The sequence below is a fragment of the Stegodyphus dumicola genome, chromosome X2 (genome assembly GCF_044657685.1).
Source record: "Stegodyphus dumicola isolate Sdum_Otavi_A_Nest chromosome X2, ASM4465768v1".
Classification (NCBI taxonomy): Eukaryota; Metazoa; Arthropoda; class Arachnida; order Araneae; family Eresidae; genus Stegodyphus; species Stegodyphus dumicola.
Window position 1 is genome coordinate 130982350 of NC_140781.1, and position 23788 is coordinate 131006137.

At 34.4% G+C, this 23788-nt stretch overlaps 1 protein-coding gene and 1 long non-coding RNA gene across 2 annotated transcripts in view; both read left to right on the plus strand.

The window, feature by feature from the left end:
• The window catches only part of LOC118181588 (alanine--glyoxylate aminotransferase 2, mitochondrial), a 173922-nt gene that overhangs the window by 40807 nt on the left and 109327 nt on the right, over positions 1–23788 (plus strand). The window lies entirely within an intron of this gene.
• On the plus strand, positions 1348–11303 carry LOC146992912 (uncharacterized). The gene is made up of 2 exons (XR_015039225.1): positions 1348–1502; positions 8036–11303. It is a non-coding gene; the product is annotated as an uncharacterized LOC146992912 (long non-coding RNA).

Here is a 23788-nt window from a genome sequence, read left to right on the forward strand (position 1 = left end):
ACTGGCATAGAAATCATAGGAACAATAATAGTAAGATACTGCTAAAGTTCCTTGTTCTTCCTTATTCTGCATACAAAAACTGTATCTTACTATCATATCTTTGACAACTCAGGATACCAAACACAATCATTACTGAACCTCATGTAATTATAATGCACTTGCTTCCCTTTTAAATTTTTATGTGATAATTAATAATAAAGATATTACTAATTAGACTATATATTTATTGCATCATTTTATATTTTAGTAGTTTTAATTTTTTTAATATAATTTCAAAGGTTTGTTTTGTAATCTGAGAACCTTTTTTTTCATTTAAATTAATGGTAAATAGTTCATTGCTTTATACCATTTTGTTTATAAAAATTTTCATTGAAAGATTGCTTTCATCATGTATTAAATAATCTAATTTTAATTAAAATTTTAAAATTGTTCTGTAACCATATCAGCTTGACACTATTGATTGAAAAAATTGCCATAATTTTCAAACTTGAAATTTCAAGATGGTTATTTATTCTAATTGCGTAGTGGGTATTAATGTGCCAAACTTATGGTGTATATAGTCCATGCTGTATAATAAGAGAAAAAATATTAAAAACAAGTCTTGAAATATTTTCATGATTCTTTTAAAATGAGATATATTTCTTGTAAGAATTGCAGCATGTAAATTTGTCAGTTTGCCAATGTAATTAATATTTAAATGCCACAATTGTCAAATTTCTTAGTGGACATATTAAAAATAATTTTTGTGTTTAAGTAAATGCTTCTATATTGTAAATCTTATGTCGATTAAGAACTAGCTTAACCTGTTCGTCCATACAATTGCCATTAACTCCAATTTTCTGGTATGAAAAATGCTTCTATATACTTTTCAGCAATTTTCATAAAAATAAAAATTTGTAAGAAATAATTTCCAACATTTAGGATTGTGTACTGTTGTAGTTTAAATGAGTGATCGACAAGGATTTGATGAAATAACTTTTATTAACAGACTTTAGAAACAGGCATGAGACATGCCTAGATATAAAAGTTTTTTGTTTTTGTTTTGTTAAAAAAACTCTTACCACTAATTTGTATAATACATTACAAAGGTTATTTATATAAATCTCTGATACATATGAAGACTGTTTCTCATATATCCAGAATTAATAGGATTTTTTTCATAGAGAATGCCATCTCAACTCAGTTTTTTTTTCAAAAAAACTACAGTAATTTAATGCAGTTTAAAAGCAAAATAGCTCTAGTAAATTTCAAGCAGTGTACAAATCAAGTTTGTTTTTCAAATGCAGGCATATGTAAAGCTTTGTGTAAGAATAAAAGTCTGTTTTGTAGGAATGAGCTCTGCTGAAGCACTAGCTCATCATAAGAATTTGGTCATAACAGATGGTGTTAAGTTACTATCGATAGCTCATTAAATTCACCTGCAGGATGGGTATATATAATATTCATCGGACATGGCTTGAAAGAGAATTTGGTACTGCAACAAGAAGTAACAAATTTTTTAGGTAAGTATATCATGATTCTAAATTAAAGCTCATTTAACTCATCAGCCAAATAGGTATATAAAATTTGCAGCATATGAAGGAATTTATTTAGAGAGTAATCTAATTTTATTTAACCAGTTACAAATTAAAATTTGAACACTTGTATTTAAATTCAATTATTTTAAACTTCAGTTAAGTAATGATGCAGCCCATTCAGACAGAACATGTACAAAAAATTAGTGACCACAATAATCCACATAAAAGCATTAATAATAGAAACTACAACACTTTTTCTTTCAATGATAAAGACAATTTTAACAAGAAAAATTTGTCTTATTACAGACAATTAATAACCAAATATAATCTTGTGCAGAAAAACTCATCTGAAACAGGAGACAGGATTACTCTTTGAATACTTTACCTAATTGGCAAATCAGATTCAGCAGAGGGGATTATAATGCATGTTAATAGTAGCATTAACCTGACTCTGAAATGATGTTTCTGTACCAGTATCATAAAAAGTAATACAATGCAATTTCCCCCTCTTGATTATGTTCCTTTTTTTAACCCTTTGAAGGGCACCGGTATATTATATACCGGTCGTTTGTCAAATTTTAACCTCTGAAAAAATGCTAATTTTTCTACACCAAAAAGCTATAATCATAAGTGTCTAGTGTTTTCTTTCGATTCTAAATGGCAGCATCACCCTATGAATGCTCAGTATTTTTCAGTTATGAAATTAATATACCTCATTCCAAGGTTTTCCAAGGTGTTGGAAGATTGATAAATTCTATTGAAGGGAAAGAAAAAATTCAAAATCTGCAAATATATGACATACACATGCTGAATCTTATATATTTACTTCATTTCAGTCAGAAGTGATAATTAAGAAAAGATTATTTATACGATTTTAAAACGGGTATATGATATATACCGGCGTCCACACTGAGGGTACATGCCAATAGATGGCAACACCAGCCTTTTCCTTTTCTACTCTGTTACATGAGGGAATTTCTTTATTATAATAACAGTTTATGATGTAATAATTTTTCATGATTGATTTATAAGTCGTTTAGGATTAAATATTATGTTCATGAAGGAATGGGGAGTTTACCGACTCTGCGTTAGGACTGAATACAAGTATATTAGTTTCATTTATTTTTTGTGTACTCAGCTCAAGTTTCATTCGTCTGTGTTTAGCTAAAATTTTTATTTCAGCACTTATGCCTTTCCCAAAAGAAAGACTCATCGATTCCAAAATTGCTGTCTGGGGTCAAAACTTTACATAATTGGGGGGTTAAATGTGGCATGCTAGCCCCCAAAAGACACCCATTGCTTCGTGTTCTCCAAAATCCTAGAATGCAAGGAAAATGAAAAGAGGTGATTGACAACCAATTTGTCATTAGGGAGTCACACCTTCTTCCTTTCGTGAGGTGTGATAAGATCACACAAAGGGAAAGCTCGCATAAAATGGAAATGTACTTAAGTTCCATCTCATAGCGTAATCGCAAAAACTGCTGGTTTGAAAGAATGCTTTTATTCTTTAGGGAAATTCTTTTTAATTCTTTGTTAATTTCAGATGAAAGACTAGAGAGCACAAGAGAAATTTGCCCTCTGGTTGATACAAATAGGTTGTTTCGGAAATAAAATTTTCACAGTTGAGGAAAGGAGGGAAAATATTTCTAAGGCCCGTTTTAGATTACAAAATGTTTAGATACCATATTTATCCAAAAGTTGAAAAGGAGCCCCTAGGTAGCCAGAGGGGTTGAAAATCGGAATAAGAGCTTTAAGGTGTATCAAATAATAAAATTGTTTAACGGTGTTTCTTCTTAAACAAAAAGATATATTACAACCTATATTTACAAAAATTAAAAAAGGGACCCATACGGTCCTTGATCATCTAAAGTGTGTGTGCGTGGAGGGGGTGGGGCGATTCTTCGTATCATAGTATGAAGCATGGTTTTTTTCACTGTTATCTAAAGCATAAAATACAACTTCAAAAATGCAACATACTTTCTCAGCTGAGTCGTAGTGTCTCATTTTTCAATTTTTAAAATTTTTGCCTGAATTACATCTGCTTGTAATATTATACTAGTTCAGTTACAGCACGATACAATTTACGCATGCAGTGTTATATTTGCTAATTTTTTTTATAAAATAATAATATTGAATTTAAATCAACTTGAAAAGCTTTTTACCCATATTTTACATAAGTATGTTCAGCTGAGTTGCATCCTCAAAGTGCATAAAAACATAAATTTTATTTTTAAAATTTTAAATTTCAACCGAAATTAAGTTTTTTTCCTTCAGACTTACATAACTATATTCAAGCACTCATCACTACAGAAGCACATCAAAAATAAGCAAAATTAATTTAAAAAACAAAAATTAGCAGTTGGCAGCTACCTGGAAAAAAATGTCTTAGAGGGGCGCCGGTATAAAATATATATACCGGTTCTCAAAATTCAGGATTTTGCTCTAGATTTTTTTTAAGTGTCAACTTAGGGTCCATAAGTCATAGTTCATGCAAAATTTTACTACAATTTAAATTATTTTATATACCGCCCCTCAAAGGGTTAATTATAATCTTTGGATATATGTATTGAATATCCATTGCTGCAAGTGTGAGAGATGTTCCAATGTCTATCATATGCTTCTGCCAACTCTGTGGAGGTATATGCAATAATCCTTTTATGCATTATAATATTATAACTAAATTTCCTATTGCACTGTGTTCATCTTATTAATGTAACCTAAACCCTATCATTTACAAATAAGTTCTTACTTTACAAAATCATATTTTGCCCAACAATGTTCTGCATGCTCTATATTCCAAAACGGGACTCTTCATTTATCAAATCAGCATAGGAAGCATTCTTTTATCAATATAATAAGTACTTTATAAAGCTCCAAAGAAAAATTCTAATACATATAATCAAAGATGATGTTAATTCTGTCTTCCGAATTTAAAATCAAAATGTAATCAACTTTCTCTAGAGATACATCACTGTTGCCACAAATCGAATATGAAGAATAATTATTACGCATTGAAGATACAGGTGCCAACATAGAACCTTAATATTCGGTCTACTGGAAAGTTCTGTCCGTTTTTGGAATAAAACAAAATGCAAATTTTTCTTACCATCAATAAACTTTATTAAATAATATAACTGCTATTATTATTAATGACTTCTTGCCAGTATGAGGGCAATTTGTATATACCATTTTTGAAAAGCCCTCCAAAAAATTTTGTAAGGACAAAAACAAGTGATAGTCAGAAGGTGCTAAGGTTGGGGAATATGGTGAATGTGACAGAATTTCCCAGCCTAGTTCTGCAATTTTTTTACAAGTCCCCAAAGCAGCATATGGCCTGGCATTATCATGATGCAGTATGATGTCCTTCCTATTGAACATCGCCGGCCCCTTTTCTTGGACTGCTGTCTTTAAATTATCCAGTTGCTGACAATACTTCTCATATTTGAGCTTTTCTTTCGGTTTTAAAAGCTGATAATGTATTGGTCCTCGAATGTCCCACCATATATACAACATTATCTTATTCAGAGGGAGAGAGAGTTTTCTGGGTTCACAATATGCTCTTTTCCTCACAATGTTTTTGTTGGTACCACTTTTCATCCCCAGTTATCATCCGGTTCAAGAAGGGCTCGATTTATTCCGAGCAAGCAGAGATGTGCATATGACGATGCGATCATCCAAATTTTTCTGACTTAATTAATTCATGTGGCACCCATCTTGAATATTTCCACACCAATCCTATCTTTCTAATATGGTGCGAAATGGTTTGCTGAGCTGAATTAAGCCTCTGTGCGATCTTCAATGTTGTCAGAAAAGGATCTTGCTCCAACATGGTCTTAACAACATCGTCGATCAAAGATGGTCGGCCAGAATGTGGCTTATAGGAAAGATCAAAATCACCTGTTTCAAATTTTTTGAACTATCTTCTACATGTCTTATCAGAAACTGTACCTTCACCAAACACTTTCAATACATTTCTACATGCTTCTGTAGCATTTCTTCCTTGTTAAAATTCGTATAAAATACAGAGGCATAAATGAACTTTATCAGTAGCCATGGGCAAAGAACGTCTGTGTAAAGAAGGAAAGGTTCCATAGACGTAATGTAAACCAGTTTACTATTATGTCACTCGAAAATGGAAGGAAATTTCACCAAGGGATTTGGTTACGGAACCTGATGTTGAGAATTTCTCCTTTCGCGATGTGTACAGGAAATTGAGCAGCACGTGTAAAGAAGAAATGTCCTTTGACAAAACATTTATTCTCTGACTTTTGGCGATAACTTAAACTCGGATTTTTGTACTTTTTTCCATCAAAATAACTAATCCATTAATTAATTTGTGCGCATGAAAAATATTTTCTTCTCCTTTAAAGAAATTTAAAACAATATTCATTTTATGAACTCTTGATAAACGTGACCTTCAAACATTGATGCCGGCTTCGAGCTTTGGTGACAGATATTTCACGCATCTGCAGCTGTATCCCTCAATGTTGGAATGGAGCCACTCCAGTTGTGGAGAAGTTTTCCTTCTTAACAACACGTATTCTTTGTCATGGGTACAACACATATTCTTCGCACTTAAGATTAATGTGAATCAACTTTATTTTAGTTAATTTGCTATATCAGTATGTATACTTTTAAGTGATCAAAATAGAGAGTTGAACATGCGCCAAGTAAACATGTGCTTATGTGTCAAAAATCATTGTCATGGAAACGGGCAGAACTTTCTGGTAGACTGAATATTTATCACCCTATATTCAGATGTGCAGTCAAAATTTATTTGAAAAACATCCAAATATTGCAAACTATGTGAAATTAAATACCGTTTGGAACCTTCCTAATAATACAATACTCACCGATTTAAACACAATCAGTAAATAGATACATGCATTTGCTATGAAATTCTCCAGTGAGCCCATTTTTACCTCAATACTGTAACCTCAAATCGTCGATATTCTCTCTTCCCACGCAAGAAACAAACACTCAGCAAATAGTTTAACACAGATACAAATGCAGATGCCAACATTTCTGAGAATATTCTCTCATACATCTCGATTACTCACTATCCTAAACTAATTAATTTTATTTCTCATTAAATATGTCGGATACCATCCCAAACTGGAACTATTAAGACACGATTTACTGTAATTAAAAGATACTGGTGACAATCAAACCCAAACTCGTCAGTAATTGTCAGAATCATTGACATGACCTACAGATTTTGGGTTGCCAGTGTTTGACAATGCAATACTCTTGTAGTGGCAACATTTTCCAAAGCAGTGAATGATAAATATTTGTTTGGGAACATAATACTTGAAAATATTAGGAAGATTTCACTAAAGATACTTTTAATTTTAAAATAAACATTGCTGGTATATTTTAAAATTATTTGCAATGACATTTACTTAATGCATTGTTTAATTATTTTTCAATCCAATATTGTTAAGATGCAAGTAATTTAGCTCAGGCAGATCAAATTTGTTACAATGCTTCTGTGTGAAATCCACAGATAAGGAAAAAAATTTAGAAGTACTGGTCATAGAATGGTTTTGTAAATATAACATTTAATCTTGTATATAGTTCTCATAAAATAAAAAAGCATAATTAATAAAGCATTTGTTATGTGGCAGAAAATTAAATGCAAAGTATTATGTACTTTAACAAAATTCTACAAAATAGTCATAATATTCTAAGAGTAAACTGCAAAGAACAAATATTACTATTTAACCTAGTGCAGAACTTTTAAGCTTCCAACAAACAACTTATTTTTAGTATTTCCCCAAATGCAGAGAAAATTTTAAGAAATATTTAATGTTGGTAAAAAATGTGTGTTGAAAAGTGATCCAATAGTCAGTAAATTCTCTTTTACATTCAAATTTTGCATATAACTTTGATACAATTATTTTATTAAATGTATAATTTGCTGCACTAGGACCAAAAAAGAAGTTAGGATTTTTACGCAGGAAATTTTCCTAATGACAGTTTCATAATATCAAGGATTAATGGTGTTTAAGAAACTAAAGTCTATAGCATCATTGTTTCAAATACTCAATAACATCACAGATAAAATATCACACTAATATTTGGAGTGCAAAATAATTTATTTCTAATATTTTAAATTTCATTTTTATAACAATTAGTGTTTAAACATGAAATCGAATTCTCAGCCCACAACTCATACTACGAAAGTCTTATGCTATCAGTAAGATAGCATAAGACTATAAAGTCAAATATGCAAGAGCCCACAGTAATTTTCTAAAAAGTATTAAATGTATCCTATATTTTAAAATGAAGGACCCCCTACTACATAAATCATCTATGTTACATAATTTACGACTTTGCATGTAATAAATTACATAATTTTAAAGTTAAAAAAAGCCCAATCTTAAATTAAATGAAAATGTTTTGCTATTTAGTGAATCAATGAAATTTATTATTTTTTAGATATTTGCCTATACATGAACTTTTAAAAAATATAATACAGAGACAGTATATTTAAATAACAATATTTCATTTTTCAGCGTTGCTGAAGAAAAAATGAAACAATTAAATGAAGATGGATATATAACTGTATTAAATGAAGATCCCTTTTACATACTCATTGCATCTCCAGTCATGCAAAGATATCTTACAGAATATCAGTGCGAACGGTGGTTTATTCATAGACACCAGTGCATCTTGTGATCAAACATGTAGTTGTATAATTGCAATATTAGTCTCTACTAAAGCTGGAGCTCTTCCTATAGGCGTTATCGTCCATGAAAAACAATTCAAAATTATAGTTCTGCTTTTGAAGCTATATGTTTAATCTGGAACAAAGTTACTGGACATGAACTGACCTTTAACATGATCATGACTGATGATTCATGTCCTTTAAGAACTGCTGTACATTCCACATGGAAAAACACAAGACTTCTACTTTGCCAGTTTCATGTACTACAGGCAGTATGGCAATGGCTTTGTTCATCTAATAATGACATAGATAAAAATCACAGAAAATATATGATGAACTGTGTGAAACAACTGATATATACTATAGATATTGAATCTTTTGAAAGCATTAAAAAACATTTTTTGTGATATAAACATATTAATGTATCCACAGTTTTGCAAATATTTATTTTCAATCTGTGGAGAATCTGCTGACTGGTGCTTTGCTTTCAGAAAAAATATAATTAATCGAGGTAACAACACAAATAATTTTGCCTAAGTATCTTTCAGAATTTTGAAAGACATAATATTAACATGCATTAAGGCATTTAATGCTATAGAATTGCTAGATTTCGTAGCATATGATCTACAACTTTATTTCCGAAATAGACTTCTTGACCATGCGCTTTGTAAAAAACAAAACATTAATTCTACAGAAATATTTAAATGAATCTTCTGCTGTTTCTCAAGACATGATCCTCAAAGAAGATAAAAATACATATCATTTGAAATTTAGCTCTTAGCTCAAGTGAGCAACGTTATACAGCTGATGCAGCTGTTGGAATTTATTCTTGTCCGAATGGATCACAAGGTCGTTTTTGCAAACATCAAGCTGTAGTATACATGCATTATGGTAACAAATTCATAAACTTCCCTGCTATTACCAGTGATGACAAATACCTATTTTATAAAATTGAAGTAGATAATGGCAATATATGTAGCACATTTTTTCAACCAATATGCCATGAAAATATGCATAAAAAATGTCAGTCTGGCAAAAATGAAGAAGAAATGGAGAAACCTAGACTTAATGCAGAGTGTCACGGAGATAATTTGCCTCAGATAGAACACAGTCAGTCAACCTGCAGTATGTCAGAAAATGAAATTAATAATACTGAGAATTTGGTAAATGCATGTACTGGGTGATCAAAAAGTCAGTATAAATTTGAAAACTTAATAAATCACGGAATAATGTAGATAGAGAGGTAAAAATTGACACACATACTTAGAATGACATGGGGTTTTCTTAGAACCAAAGAAAGTTAAAAAAATGTCCGACAGATGGCGCTGGACAGCAAAACATCAGTGACTGCGCATGAAAATCGTGTATAAAAGGAGCTGTAATGAGAGAGAGCATCAGATGCATCAGCAGTCGCACCATGTTGACGTTACCTGAAAAGGCGCTTTTAGTGAAGCTGTATTATCAGAATGGGGAATGTGCTAGTTCAGCGTTACGATTCTATCGCCATAGGAAGGGGATTCGAACGGGTAAAGGTCCGTTGACAAATGAAGGTGTGGCGAGAATGATATCGAAGTTCGAGGCCACGGGTTGTTTACAAGATAGACCCCGTAGTGGCCGACCGAGCACAAGGCGTAATGCTGCTGAGACAGTTCAGGAAGAGATGGAGACTGTAGCGGGTTCGTCTATGCATGGGAAGTCAGCACTCGTGAAGTCGCACGTCGCACCGGCATTCCGTACACTACTGTTTGGTTGGCACTTAGGCGTACTCTCCGATACTATCCTTACAAAATCCATCGACATCATGAACTGTTACCTGGCGATTTAGTGAAGCGGATGGCATTTGCGGTGTGGGCGTTTCAAAAGATGCGGAAGATGACGATTGGCTGAGTAACGTGTTGTGGACCGATGAAGCTCATTTCACGCTCCGAGGGTCTGTCAACGCCCACAACTGCAGAATTTGGGCTACCGAAAATCCTAGAACTGTCGTGGAAACTCCATTGCACGACGAGAAAGTTACGGTATGGGTTGGATTTACCACATCTACTGTTATCGGGCTTTTTTTGTTTGAGGAAATGCGTGATTCTGGTTTTGTAACTGCTACCGTGACGGGTGAGAAGTACGCCGATACGTTACAGAATCGCATCGTCCCAAGCCTGGCTGATAAACACCTGCTGGAACTTACGATTTTTATACAGGATGGCGCTCCACCCCATATTGCTAGACGCTTGAAAGATCTCTTGCGCGCGTCGTTTGGTGATGATCGTGTGCTCAGCCGCCACTTTCTTCGTGCTTGGCCTCCCAGGTCCCCAGACCTCAGTCTGTGCGATTATTGGCTTTGGGGTTACCTGAAGTCGCAAGTGTATCGTGATCGACCGACATCTCTACGGATGCTGAAAGACAACATCCGACGCCAATGCCTCACCATAACTCCGGACATGCTTCACAGTGCTGTTCACAATATTATTCCTCGACTATAGCTATTGTTGAGGAATGATGGTGAACATATTGAGCATTTCCTGTAAAGAACATCATGTTTGCTTTGTTTTAATTTGTTATGCTAATTATTGCTTTTCTGATCAGATTATTGCTTTTCTAATAAAACCCCATGTTATTCTATGTAGTACTATAAAAATTAACAATGAACAAACTAATTTAATTAAAGGTTTCTGCCAAAAAATAAAGAATATTTTACAAGAAAATACTGATAATAATTACTCTATGAAATGTTTAAAGAAATTTATGCAAAATAATGAAAATGTTGATGCTAGTATTTTGCTTAATTTTTTTGAAAGCAACAAAAAATTCAGTTACAAATTAAGAAGACTACTTAAAGTATAGCCAAATTCTATTCAAGACGTAAAAAAGGACATTGCAGAGGAGCAAAAAGATTATTATCAGGAAGATATCTTAAGGCTCTTGTATCAAAAACGAAACACAAAAAATAGAAAATGTGCTTGAGTACTGCAGTTGCCATGAATGTACCTAAAGCAAAAAGTAATGGTAGTAACCATTAACACTTTGTTGTTTGTATTTCAGCTAGAGAACTTATTAATTTTTGTATTCTTATTTTGTAATTACCTTTCAAAAATAAAATTTATTCCTGGATAATTAGGAAATTATTGAATTGATTAACAGTGAGGTTTTGTTACGGAGGAAAAAATTAAATTTTTAGAACTAATGGTACTTCTCTGTTATCGAAACCGGATTAAAAAATGTATGTATGCATATGTGTATGTATACACATACATGTATGTGCATATGTGTATGTATATACATACACTGAAGTGACAAAAGTCAGAGGATACCTCCTAATATTTTGTCGGTCCTCCTTTTGCCCGGCGAAGTGCAGCAACTCGACGTGGCGTGGACTCAAAAAGTCGTTGGAAGTCCCCTGCAGGAATATTGAGCCCTGCTGCCTCTATAGACGTCCATAATTGTGAAAGTGTTGACGGTGCAGGGTTTTGGGCACGAACTGACCTCTCGATGATGTCCCATAAATGTTCGATGGGATTCATGTCGGGCGATCTAGGTGGCCAGATCATTCGCTGGAATTGGCCAGAATGTTCTTCTAACCAATCGCGAACAATTGTGGCCCGGTGACATGGCGCATTGTCATCCATAAAAATCCCATCGTTGTTTGAGTACGTGAAGTCTATGAATGGCTGTAAGTGATCTCCAAGTAGCTGAAGGTATCCATTTCCAGTCAATGATCGGTTCAGTTGCACCAGAGGACCGAGTCCATGCCATGTAAAAACAGCCCAGACCATTATGGAACCATCACCAGCTTGAACAGTGCCTTGTTGACAACTTGGGTCCATGGCTTCGTGGGGTCTGCGCCACACTCGAATCCTACCATCAGCTCTTACCAACTGAAATCGTGACTCATCTGACCAAGCCACGGTTTTCCATTCGTTTAGGGACCAACCGATATGCTCACGAGCCCACGAGAGTCGCTGCCGGCGATGTCGTGCTGTCAGTAGAGGCACTCGAGTCGGTCTTCTGCTGGCATAGCCCAAGGAAGACAAATTTCGCCGCACTGTTCTATCGGACACGCCCCTCGTACGTCCCACATTGATTTCGGCGGTTATTTGACGCAGTGTTGCTTGTCTGTGAACATTGACAACTCTACGCAGACGTCGCTGGTCTCGGTCGTTAAGTGCAGGTGGTCGGCCACTGCGCTGTCCATGGTGGGATGTTATGCCTGAAATTAGATACTCTCGGCACGCTCTTGACACTGTGGATCTCGGAATGTAGAATTCCCTAACGATATCCGAAATGGAATGACCCATGCGTCTAGCTCCAACTACCATTCCGCGTTCCAAGTCTGTTAATTCTCGTCGTGCGGCCATAATCACATCAAAGCCTCTTCACATGAATAACTTGAACACAAATGAAAGCCCTGCCAAAGCACTTCGCATTTATACATTTTCTACGCGATACTACTGCCATCTGTATATTTGCATATTGCTATCCCATGACTTTTGTCACTTCAGTGTACATGTATGTGCATATGTCATATGTATCTGTACACAGACATATGTACGTGCATACATTTCTGAATACAGTCATGATAACAGAAGAGTATCAAAATCATAAATTGTTTTACAATGCTAAAAATACAATGACATTTATTTGATGGCATGTAATTTATAGATTAACACAATTTTTCTAGGAATCTCTATTCAAGATCATGCAATGTATATTATTTATAGCTTTCAATGAAGACTTTATAGCAGTCCCACGATTCCTAATTTGAAATATGTTGTTTTATCCAAAATGTCGTTATGTTGTAAATTACCTAAAGGTAATTCATTATAAGCACTAGCTCCAGGTAATTGATAATAAGTACTAGCTCCACATATAATTGTTCCAATTAACAACTGTATTGCATATTACAAAACTCAACTGAGGTCAGTCCATGGCACCAGTGGTAGATAAATTTTACAGCTCTAAGGAAATTTAGATGGGATCCTTCAATCCAGGTGTGAGATCTGGGATTTTTTTCTCAGCAAGATCTAAGGTTGCAATGCCATTTTGGTATATCGTAATTGGTAAAACACATTCATTTCACGATTATTTTTACAAAATTTTTCATCTATGAAGAATTTCTTTATTCTGTAGTAACTTCACTGCTTCCTCCTCATCTTTAGGTAAGTTCCAGATAGTGAAATATTCCACTCCTCTCCTATAAAAATGCTTTTAGTCAAATAACGTGTATGAAGAAAGTCATCTATCAAATTATGTTTCATGTAGTTAATAAAGGGGTGCTGCAAATAATAACACGTGAATATTTGGCTCAGTTTACTTATAAAACCAAGATGATTTAGCTGATAACATTATTGCTACCTTCAGCTAGTTATCACACATTTTAACACTTTTTTCTGGTGCCAGGTATAACTGAAAAGTACCTACATTTCTAATAACAGTTTTTAGATGGAACACTAGCATTATGAGTTATAAAATATACGGTTAGAGTAGAGAGAAGGGTACCCCTTGTATTATCGCGAAGTTGTTTCATTTTATTGCCAAGTTGTTGTTTCATTTATGGTAGCCTGAGTAGTTGAACGTTATGGGAACCCTATTATGACATAATCGGTTGCATGATTGCGGTAAATTCGTAAGGGTCTGTGATGTGTGTGTGTGTGTGTGTTAGGAAGTATATTGCTTGTTTTGTGGTTTAGACGGTAAAAGGGCTGAATGTGGTAAGATTAATTTGAGGTTTCTGTACGATTTGGAAAGAAAGGGGAAAAGAGCATTACTTGACTGGTGTGTAAATGAAGGTTTAAGCAGTAGCCATTATTAGGTGTTTGTTAGGAAGGAAATGCGCATGGTCGAACGTCGCTACGGAGGATATTTATTACTCTTATTTTGTGAATTTATGTGGCGACGCCAGTATACAGACTCTATTTCAGATAATTTTAGGAAGTTTTTGGATGCTATTAAAGAATTTTGTTTGACTGGAGACATGTTAATTCGTAAATAACGTAAGTGGATATTTCCTCTGTGTAGTGCAAAGATGAATTTCCTTTTTTATGTTATTTGATTGTTTGATTTAAAATGTAGTTTATTGAGATTATATATATATTTTTTGTTGGCTGCTCCTTTGACTTTTTAAGTGAATACAGTTCGATGCACTCCAGTGGGACGGTGCGTCGAGACACCTGGGTACCTAGGCTAGAAGCCTTATCCCGTGTAGATCAATAGTTTTAGTTACGAACGATAAAAGTAAGTAACCTGATAAATGGTATAGAATTTTTTTTATTTTTTTATTTTAGATTTAAAATGCATTAAGGATTTTTTAAGATTTAAGTGGGAAGTGTATATGTGAAGTGTGGGGGAACAGAGCTGTCGAGCTGGTGACTACCTGAAATAAGCAGATTAGTGACATGTTAAAGAAGGTTAAGTTTGAGTAATGGCATCTCGAATCCATAATAGCAAGGTAAGGAGATTACAAGGATTATATTACATAGTTATATAAGCAAAAATAAGCATAAGTTGCAAAGCAATAATAAATTTGAGCAAAAGCACAGAGGTAGAGGTAAGCATAGGGCTACAGTACAAAAATAAAACAATGACTTAAACATTAAGCACAATGATAATCTTGAGCAAAAGCACAGAGGCAGAAGTAAGCATAGGGTTACAGTACAAAAATAAAGCATAATGACTTAAGCATTAGGCACAGAATAAACAAGAGCAGTTATTAGTGAGTTGGTTACATAATCCAGGGGTTGAGGATGGCCAAAGGACGGTTAATATTAGCAAAGTCATTGGGGTTGTAATTGGTAATTTTAATAGCAGGATTGTTGATCGTGTTCTGCTTGGCATGAAATTTCTAAGCAATTTTATAGTAATGGGATCTTAGTTGACTGATCTTTCGCTCTTCATAAATGCGTTGATTTCTAATATACCACTGTGCATTTGTAATTTGCCACAAAGTGGAATTTTGAGCAGTTTGTAAACTTTTTCTGCAATTTCTGTTTGAGTATGCTCATACAAGGCAGGCATAACAAAGTAATGGTCGCAATATGGATTTATAAATGAAATCGATAGTTCGATGTGTACATGGACAAAGGGAGTGCGCAGTGCCTAGTTTGTGCAATTCTCTGATTTTTTTTTTTAAGTGAAAAATAGGTCGATATGTACATGGATACCGAGTTTGTGCGATCCTTTGTCTTGTTATTTTGGCTTTGTGTAGCGGCGATTTTTGGCTCAAAAATCACCGCTATAGAAGCCAAAATAAGTCAAAGAATTGCACAAACTCGTTATCCATGTACCGCCAAAAATCGAGAAGGGGTTCCCAGCAAATATATTTTTTACCAAATATACATTTTATGTCTTATTAGGGCAAGTTATTAAATTACAAATTATATAGAATTTTTTTAAAATGTGAGAACTAAGTCTCTTAATGGAGAAAAAGTTATCGAAATGATAATTACTTATGTCTAAGTAAGAAAAGATATAATTTATTTAAATCTATTATTAAAGAGTTTGTAATAATCAATTACTCAAGTCTATGTTAAAATCTAAAATAAACCCGATACTCATAAACGTAATAATTACTTAAAATGATCTTTCAAAACATATTACCTAACTATGTTACTTCTGCTAATTAATATTTCTTACATGATAAAATATTTCTCAGATTGAATTTTCCTTTAAAACAAAAGTACACATTTTGGATATAATGCCACTAATGATATATGTCTCCATATATATAAAGGAAAATATATCACTCTTTCTACGTATTTGTAAAGTCACAAACTAGACAACGGAAGCAATGGGAGATGAGTTAAATAAAAGCTGTTGCAATAAAATAAATTATTAATTTTTATACATCCATTTGATATATTATAAGAAACAATACATATCTTAATAGAACTATTTAACAGGTAAATATATACAATACATATTATAGTTACAGAATTATTAATACTGAACCATGTAGGCTAAACTAAGAATAGTCATTATTAAATTAGAAAGAATTATTATTATTTTATTGTTCATTCTCAACCAAATATACTCATTAAACATCATGGTTTACTAAATCACACAAATTTACAGGTAAGATGTAATAACACAGGTGCTGAGACAACGTACGTACAACTCCAGCATTTCGTAAGCCGAAAAAAAGTACATCTACCTACATTGCTATCATATCCTATGAACTCATACTCAGCTGAAGGCGTTTTTTCGTGTATACCTAATATTTATCTTTAATGCGACCACGCTAAGCATATGCAGTGCTATTAACTGCTAATAGCTCGACATGTAGTCGAGCCATACAAAAAGCACCATAAGTACTCTGTTGAAAAGTGAACTGCCATTTTTCTTTATTGAATACCCCAACTAATCACACATGAAGTTTGCTGCTTTAGTAATTATATTTGACACATGCACAACTACATATAATAAATTTGATAATTACTTGCATATAACCTGCATATACATGACAAAATATCGAGGATCACGTATGCCGCAACAAAATACGACATAACATCACGATAGTTTGTCCATCTCTGCGCATGCGCTAGCTATACTTTACCCTCACAATTTCGCCAAATTAGTCCCGAGTTGCGTTTACTAGGGTGGAAGTAAAAATACGGGAATGTGAGCGATCTTTCGAATTGGAGAAGTTACGACTGATGAATGTGGTTGAGACTAATAGCTTAGCTTACACAGTTGAACAACCTAGAGAAAAGAGGGTTGATTTGAAAGATCTAGTACCGCGTTTCGAACCGAATAATATAGATATTTCTTTATTCTTTATGCTATTTGAGAAACAGGCTCAAAAAGAGAACATTAAAGAGATTAATTGGGTTTCGCAATTAATTCCTTTATTACCTCAAGATGTAGCTCAGTTAATTGTAAAAAAGCCAGTTGACTAAGGGGATGATTATCAGCATGTTAAGGAATTACTCATGCATAGATTCAAGCTTAGTTCTTTAGCACTAAAAACAAAATTTGAAGAGCATTCTAGAAAGAAACGGATGTTGTGGGTGGATTTAATATATGAATTGAGAGTTTATTTTGAGAATTGTTTAGATTCGGTATTTTGAAGTTCGGGATTTTGAAAGTTTTAAAGAACTTATGCTCACCGAGCAAATTAAGCGGCGAGTCCTTCTAAAAATAAGAGAGCACTACTTAGACAATAGGGAAGAATTTAAAACAGCTTCTATTTTAGCAGAAAAATGCGATAGACGTGAGGATTTGCGAAGAGATACGTGGAGGTTAGAGCAGAGAGCGTTTAAGAAAATATTTGAGAAAGCCAGAGAGAGATATGTAAATTCCAATGGTAGTGATAATGAGGAAAGTTGTGGTCATCAGAGAATTAAGTCGGAGGAGCATAGAAAAAGCTTCTAAAAGGGAGCAGGCCTTCAGGGAAGCAGGTTTCGAGAAACAGTGGAAAATTAGGTGTTACCAATGTGGGAAGGATGGGCGCATCCGACCTAACTGTCCATCGCTCGGAAAAAATATTAGGCTAATCTTGTGAATAATTTAGGAACGGAGAATTTAGAGAAGTGTTTTGAACCGTATTTCAAGAAAGCAGTAATTAATGGGGTAAAGAGAATATCTGAGAGATACTGGAGCTGGAATAGATCTGTGTAATAGTACTTGGATTAATACTAGTCACTTATTAGGGGAGACTGAGAGGGTGAAACAGCCTTTGGACACAAAATGTAAATGTGTACCTTTGGCGAAAGCCACCGTTGAAGGTAATTTTGGTGTGGTCACCACTAAAGCAGCGGTTACACTAGTGGAGTTAGATAAAGAGCATTATTTGTTAGGAAATAAAACTGCGCACTTGATATTTGAAATTAGGGAACTACTGGTTCTCTTCAACGTTGTGGAAACTCGTAGTCAAGCGCGAAAGCGCAGAAGTTTACAGAGAGTGGGCGCGGAAGACTTAGATCGGAAGAGATAGGAAATGAGATTATTGTGAATAATGAGATTTCGTAAGAAAGGAATTCGTAAGAAGTAATAAGGAATGAGTTAATTGAAATTGCAGTCATCAGTTCAGGAAAAAGGTCCGTCCTTGCGGATATTTCGCCATCAGAATTCTCGGAAGCATAAAAGGCATGCGCTAGTTAAGCGGACCTGTGGAAGAAAGGGGAAACGGAAAAGGAGCTTAGATGTTGAAAGGTTGCATTCCACCATGAAAAGGGTATTGAAGGCTTTGTGCTTGGAAAGCGAGAAGGACTGTAAAGAGTGTTTGCCCTGTGCTTTGTTCCCCCCTCACAACTCTCAGCCATGAGAGCACAAGTTTTAGTCCCTGTGAGTTAGTACACGGAAAAAATTTGAGAGCGCCCAAAACGATCGTGTACAAAAATTGGCTAGAAGAAGAAAATTTAAACCCCACAATAGTTAAGTATGTTTTAAACTTGGTAAGTAGATTAAAAAAGTATCAGGATCTGTCTGTAGAGAAGGCGAAAGAGTGTCAGAGTAAAAGGAAACGCTGTTATGATTGCAATGCTGTTACGAGAAGGTTTAAGGTCGGAGATCTCGTGCTTGTTTTAGTGACTTCTAAGCCTCATAAAATGACAGTAAACTGGATAAGGCGAGGGAAGGTAACTAGTGTAATTTCCGAAACCAACTATACTGTAGAGATTCCAGGTTAAGCGTAACAATGATGCTGTTCATCGTGTCAATTCGATTGAGCCTTATCATCAGCGCCCCGAGTTTTTGAATCTGATGATAGAGGAGGCCGTGGAGAATATCGAGGGAGAGGCGGATAATTTCTGAACTGTTGGCTGATCCAAAGCAGATGGATTCCAGGAAATTTATAATTGCCGTAAATATTTTTGTAGTGTTTTCGCATTTTATTTGTTTAAATTCAAATTCAAATTTAAAAATTTTAATTTAAATTTTTCGTTTAAATTTAAATTCAAAATGGTGTGCATTATATGTTTCTTTTTCAAAATAGTTAGAACCAAATGCTTTTATCCTAAGTATTAGCAATTTGTAAAATTTGGGAAAGACTCGGTTTTATTTTCCGGTATTTTTCTTCTAGGGAATTAGGAACTCTTAGTCTCCAAAACTGAGAAATGTACTTTATTTTAGGAGTGTCAGGCGGACAATAGTAGTAGACTAGTAGATTAAATCATTTGTTGTATTTTTATTTTTATGTTATCTGTCTCAAGATGCTGTAATCTAAGAATAAATGTAGATAAAGTAACTGGCTTCTCTATTATCACTTAAATGGTGATTGATTCACAAAAAATGTGATCACAAAAGTGTGATTGATTAAGTGTGATCTCTATCACACTTTTGTTTTGGAAGCATTGAAGAGCACTTTGAGTTTTCCCTTCCATAGTCTAGGAAATTTGTGAGGGGAGGAGTTGCGATAAGGTCGCATAGAGGTTCTTTGTCTAATTTGCCCAGGATGACTGATTTCCGAATGCAATGGTACCTCTTTTAGACTAGATGAGAAATCCTTTTTTTCAATAAGGTGCCTTTGTTAATGATTTCGGTTGCAGATTCAAAGGTCACTCCAACAGTTACGGAGATAAAAGAAGTATTCCATTGGCTTTGGAATGTGTACACCTTTGTTACGGACCAGGAGAGGAATCCCCCCCCCCGGAGTTCAGCGCAGGTAATGACAGCGAGAGTTAGTAAGGATTTGGCAGCGAGAAAGTAAGGTGGTTTACTGAGAAGAGCCAGAACCTTCCTGCTGGAGCTATGGGCATTTTGGCCTGCTAGAACTATCACTCATCATATAATACAGACAATGTGAACATTCTTGTTTAACAAATTTTTAAAATTACGGGACTGAATGTATCCAAATCCCACTTCGTCATGAACCGCAACTGATAATGTTTTTTTTTAATTAAAATTCATGTTAGCGATAGAACTTGAGTTAGAAGTTCATTTCAACCCTGTATCACAGCCGGGGGTTTGGGTAGCGACTTTAATCACTACACCACAATTTCAGTTTTAGATCATTAATTTTTTAAGTAAAATGAGCGTTTCTGTTATAAAAAAATACTTCCCCCCGGGGGTTGACTTAGGCGAATGCCTGGGAAGCACTGGTTAGGACCTGTACCTAGGCAGTCTCAACCACGGGGGTATAAAAACAGACTTCACAGAAGGCCTGAGGGCTCTCGGGACAGAGTAAGGGCAGGGACATGTACGGTCTCGGCAGGGACATGTACGGTCTCGGCAGGGACCGTACGGGTACTGCCTTGTCTGCTCTTGCTCTGTGGGGTCGCTACATGGTTGATTGAATTTTTGGTGTGGGACGGCATCTAATCTGAATGGCAAAGTAGCCGGGGCGGAGCTGTCTCGCGCTACGAGTTATAAAAAAATACTTCGAAACGTTTTCGTTTTTTCTTTGTGTGTATTGTCTTATCTTTATCTATTTTCAGGTACGTTTTGCAAAAATATTTGGTAATTGTAAAATTATTATAAAAAGTTTAAAAAAATCAAAATTGCTGAAATTTTTGTTGACCCCCTACTGCAGGTCTGAGTCGCGACCCACAGTTTAAGAAACTCTGCCTTAGACGATAAGTCTGCACAGGACTACCAACTGATTCTTTCAATAGGATGAACTGTAGGTTTCGTTGAGGTGGTTCAATAAGTATTTGTCTGTACATCTTCTGAACATCAGTTCCTAGTGCATAGATGTACTTTTGAAATCTAATAATAGTAGAAAATAAATCTTCTTGAAGTATTCTTCCTTTCATTAATATTGAATTAAGTGACTTTCCATTGCTAGTAGCTGCTGACGTATTAAACACAACACAAGCTTGGTAGAAGTTTTCTCTGGACGATAAACTCCGTGATGACTAAGATAATTGCAAGTCTTTGTTTTAATTTCTTGAACTTCTTCCATGTGATTTAAATCCTTTGTAAAGACATTAGGATTTTTTTGAACAAGAGAAAGATGAAAAATTAGCAACCGCCTTCACCGTGAATCGAACCACTGACCTCTGAAATACCGGCTCAGTGTGCTGACCACTACACCACGAAGACACGCTAGGAAAGCGGGAGAAATAACTTATATACTCCCCTTTTTAAAGGGCGACTGGGGTTTTTAGGCGACCCAATCGCCAAACCCTGGGTGTGGAGAATCATCATCCACAACCCTTTTTTTTTTAGTTCGGGTGCCACTGTAGAGACATTAGGATTTTTTGGAACAAAAGAGAGAGATGAAAAATTAGCAACCGCCTTCGCCGGGAATCGAACCACGTACCTCTGAAATACCGCCTCAGTGTGTTGAAAACTACACCACGAAGGCACGCTAGGAAAGCGGGAGAAATACCTTATATTCCTTGATAAAATTCTTATATAATATTTTCATATTCGAATCACTTTCTAGTCGATTCCACACTTGATGCAATTTTTTCTCAGTCAGCGTTTTCGATTCTCTTAATTCTACACCTTCCTTAATGGGTAATTGAACTACATATCTTCCATCATTTTGTCTATAGTGAGTCTGCTTGAAATGTTCTTCACAGTATTTTTCTTCTTCACGCAAAACATCCTTCATATTTTCAATGAATTCAGCTTCCTAAAATCTTTACAAAATTTTGTCAGGCTCTTCTTCTTCATTCAAAACTAAGCCACAATAATTTCCTTCTAAGTTACTCTTACATGTACCAGGCACTATGTATCCAAAAACTGTTTCTTGGAAAATCAACGGTTGATTTTCTAAGTGAAACTTTCCTTGTTTTAAAATCTCAAAGAACAATTCGGCCCCTTAGTAACATGTCTATTTTGTTAGGTATTCCAAATTGGGGATTCGCAAATTCAATATCAGTGGGAATATTTAATGACTGCACATCGAAACTTGATTGTGTTATACTAGTTATTTTAAAAATAGCCAAACAAGTTAACTGATCTTGCATATGGTTAAATCCTTATTCGAAATCTGTACATCTAGTTAATAATTACTATTTATAATGTTCTTATTTATTCCGGATACAGATACATAAATTCTTTCTTCATATTTAACAAATTGCCACTCTTTCACACAGAAAGCAACTGATACTGCCGTTATCAAGTATTGCGCGAACTGGAATTCTTTTTCCTTCTGAATTACAAACATATGCTATTGCAGTCGTTAATAACTCATTTTTTCCTCCATGTCAAAAGAAAACTTGATTGATTTTTATTAGAGCCATCTGTATTCTTGTGTATAATCTCGTCACTCATTGTTTCCGTTTTTGTTTTGTCCATCTGTTGATCGATGGCGTCATTTCTGAGTAGACGATGGATTAATCAATGATGTTTTTCATGGTATTCCGAACACCTGAATTATGTTTTGCGATTAAATGTTCCTTACTGAGACAGTTTAAACAGATTTTTTTAAACTACTTTATATCTTTGATTTGGATATAATTTTAAAAAGCAGCCGCGTTTATAGTTGATGATTATTATTTTTACATATCACACAAGTCGGAACACTATCGGAGCCACTATTTAACCATCAGAGCCTTTGATTTTGGACTCGTTTCTAATGGATATTTCACTTTATTAGTATTACTGTTAATGTTATCCAATAATTGACATTTTTTCTCTAAAAACGAAATTAATTCATAAAACGTAGCAACTTCCGTAGCATTAATGCTTAATTCAAATTGTTTGCGCATTTCATAATCTAGTTTCTTAGGTACGATATTTAATAACAGAATATCCGATAAATTATTTTTCTCATGTTTTAAAACATTCATAGCCCTAACGTTTTTAGTAACATTATCTATTAGTACATATCTTATCCCTTTAGATATTCGAATGTTAAATTATGTAAATCCATTGTTGACTTTATATACGTCTCAATTAATATTCTTTTATTTTCATACCTATCTTGCAGAGCTTTAAATAGAGAACTGAAAGTATCAACAGTTTCAAGATTTTTTGCTTCATCAATTAATGCAGCCTTTAAATAATAGAGTTTCTGAACTTCTGTTAGTTGGGTATTATTCGCTATAATGTTTTCAAATTGCAGCTTTAAAATGGTTCCATTTGGTATATTTACCAGAAAATTTAAGAATTGGTAATACTGGCAAACATATTTGTAGTTTAGAATCAATTTTACTACAATCACTTTTATGTTCAGAATGTGCGATTGAATGATAGAATTTCCATAATTCTTACCTCTAGCACTTCCGTTCTTTCTTCCATTTCGTCAATTTCTTCTTCGATGGCTGTGACGTCTTTTTCATCAACACTTTCGAAATTTCTGTTTCTCAAGTTTCTAATATTCATTTTAATACTTTGAAGGGATCTATACTTTATCTGAATTTCTTTTGTATTCGAACTGCCATCATTTGCCTTCACTATGTTTTCTAACCCAGTTAGTTTCGCTTTTAACGACGTTTTATTTCTCTCCAGTGCCAGCATTTTGTTCTCTTCTCCGGCTGTGTTGACCATGTACTATGATTCTGTAATTCTAAAACTAGTGAGCGGACTGTAGAAATAGTAAACTAACTATTTTATTAACGGTAATTCACCTACATTCAGTACTAGTACTTTCTCTGGCATGTTGCTTAGTCGAATCCAGGTGGATAAGTGAGAGTTTTTCTCTATATACAATAGTTGGTGCTTTATTCTAACTTAACACTTGCGACACAAAGAGAAAAATAATTAATATCACCTAAATATT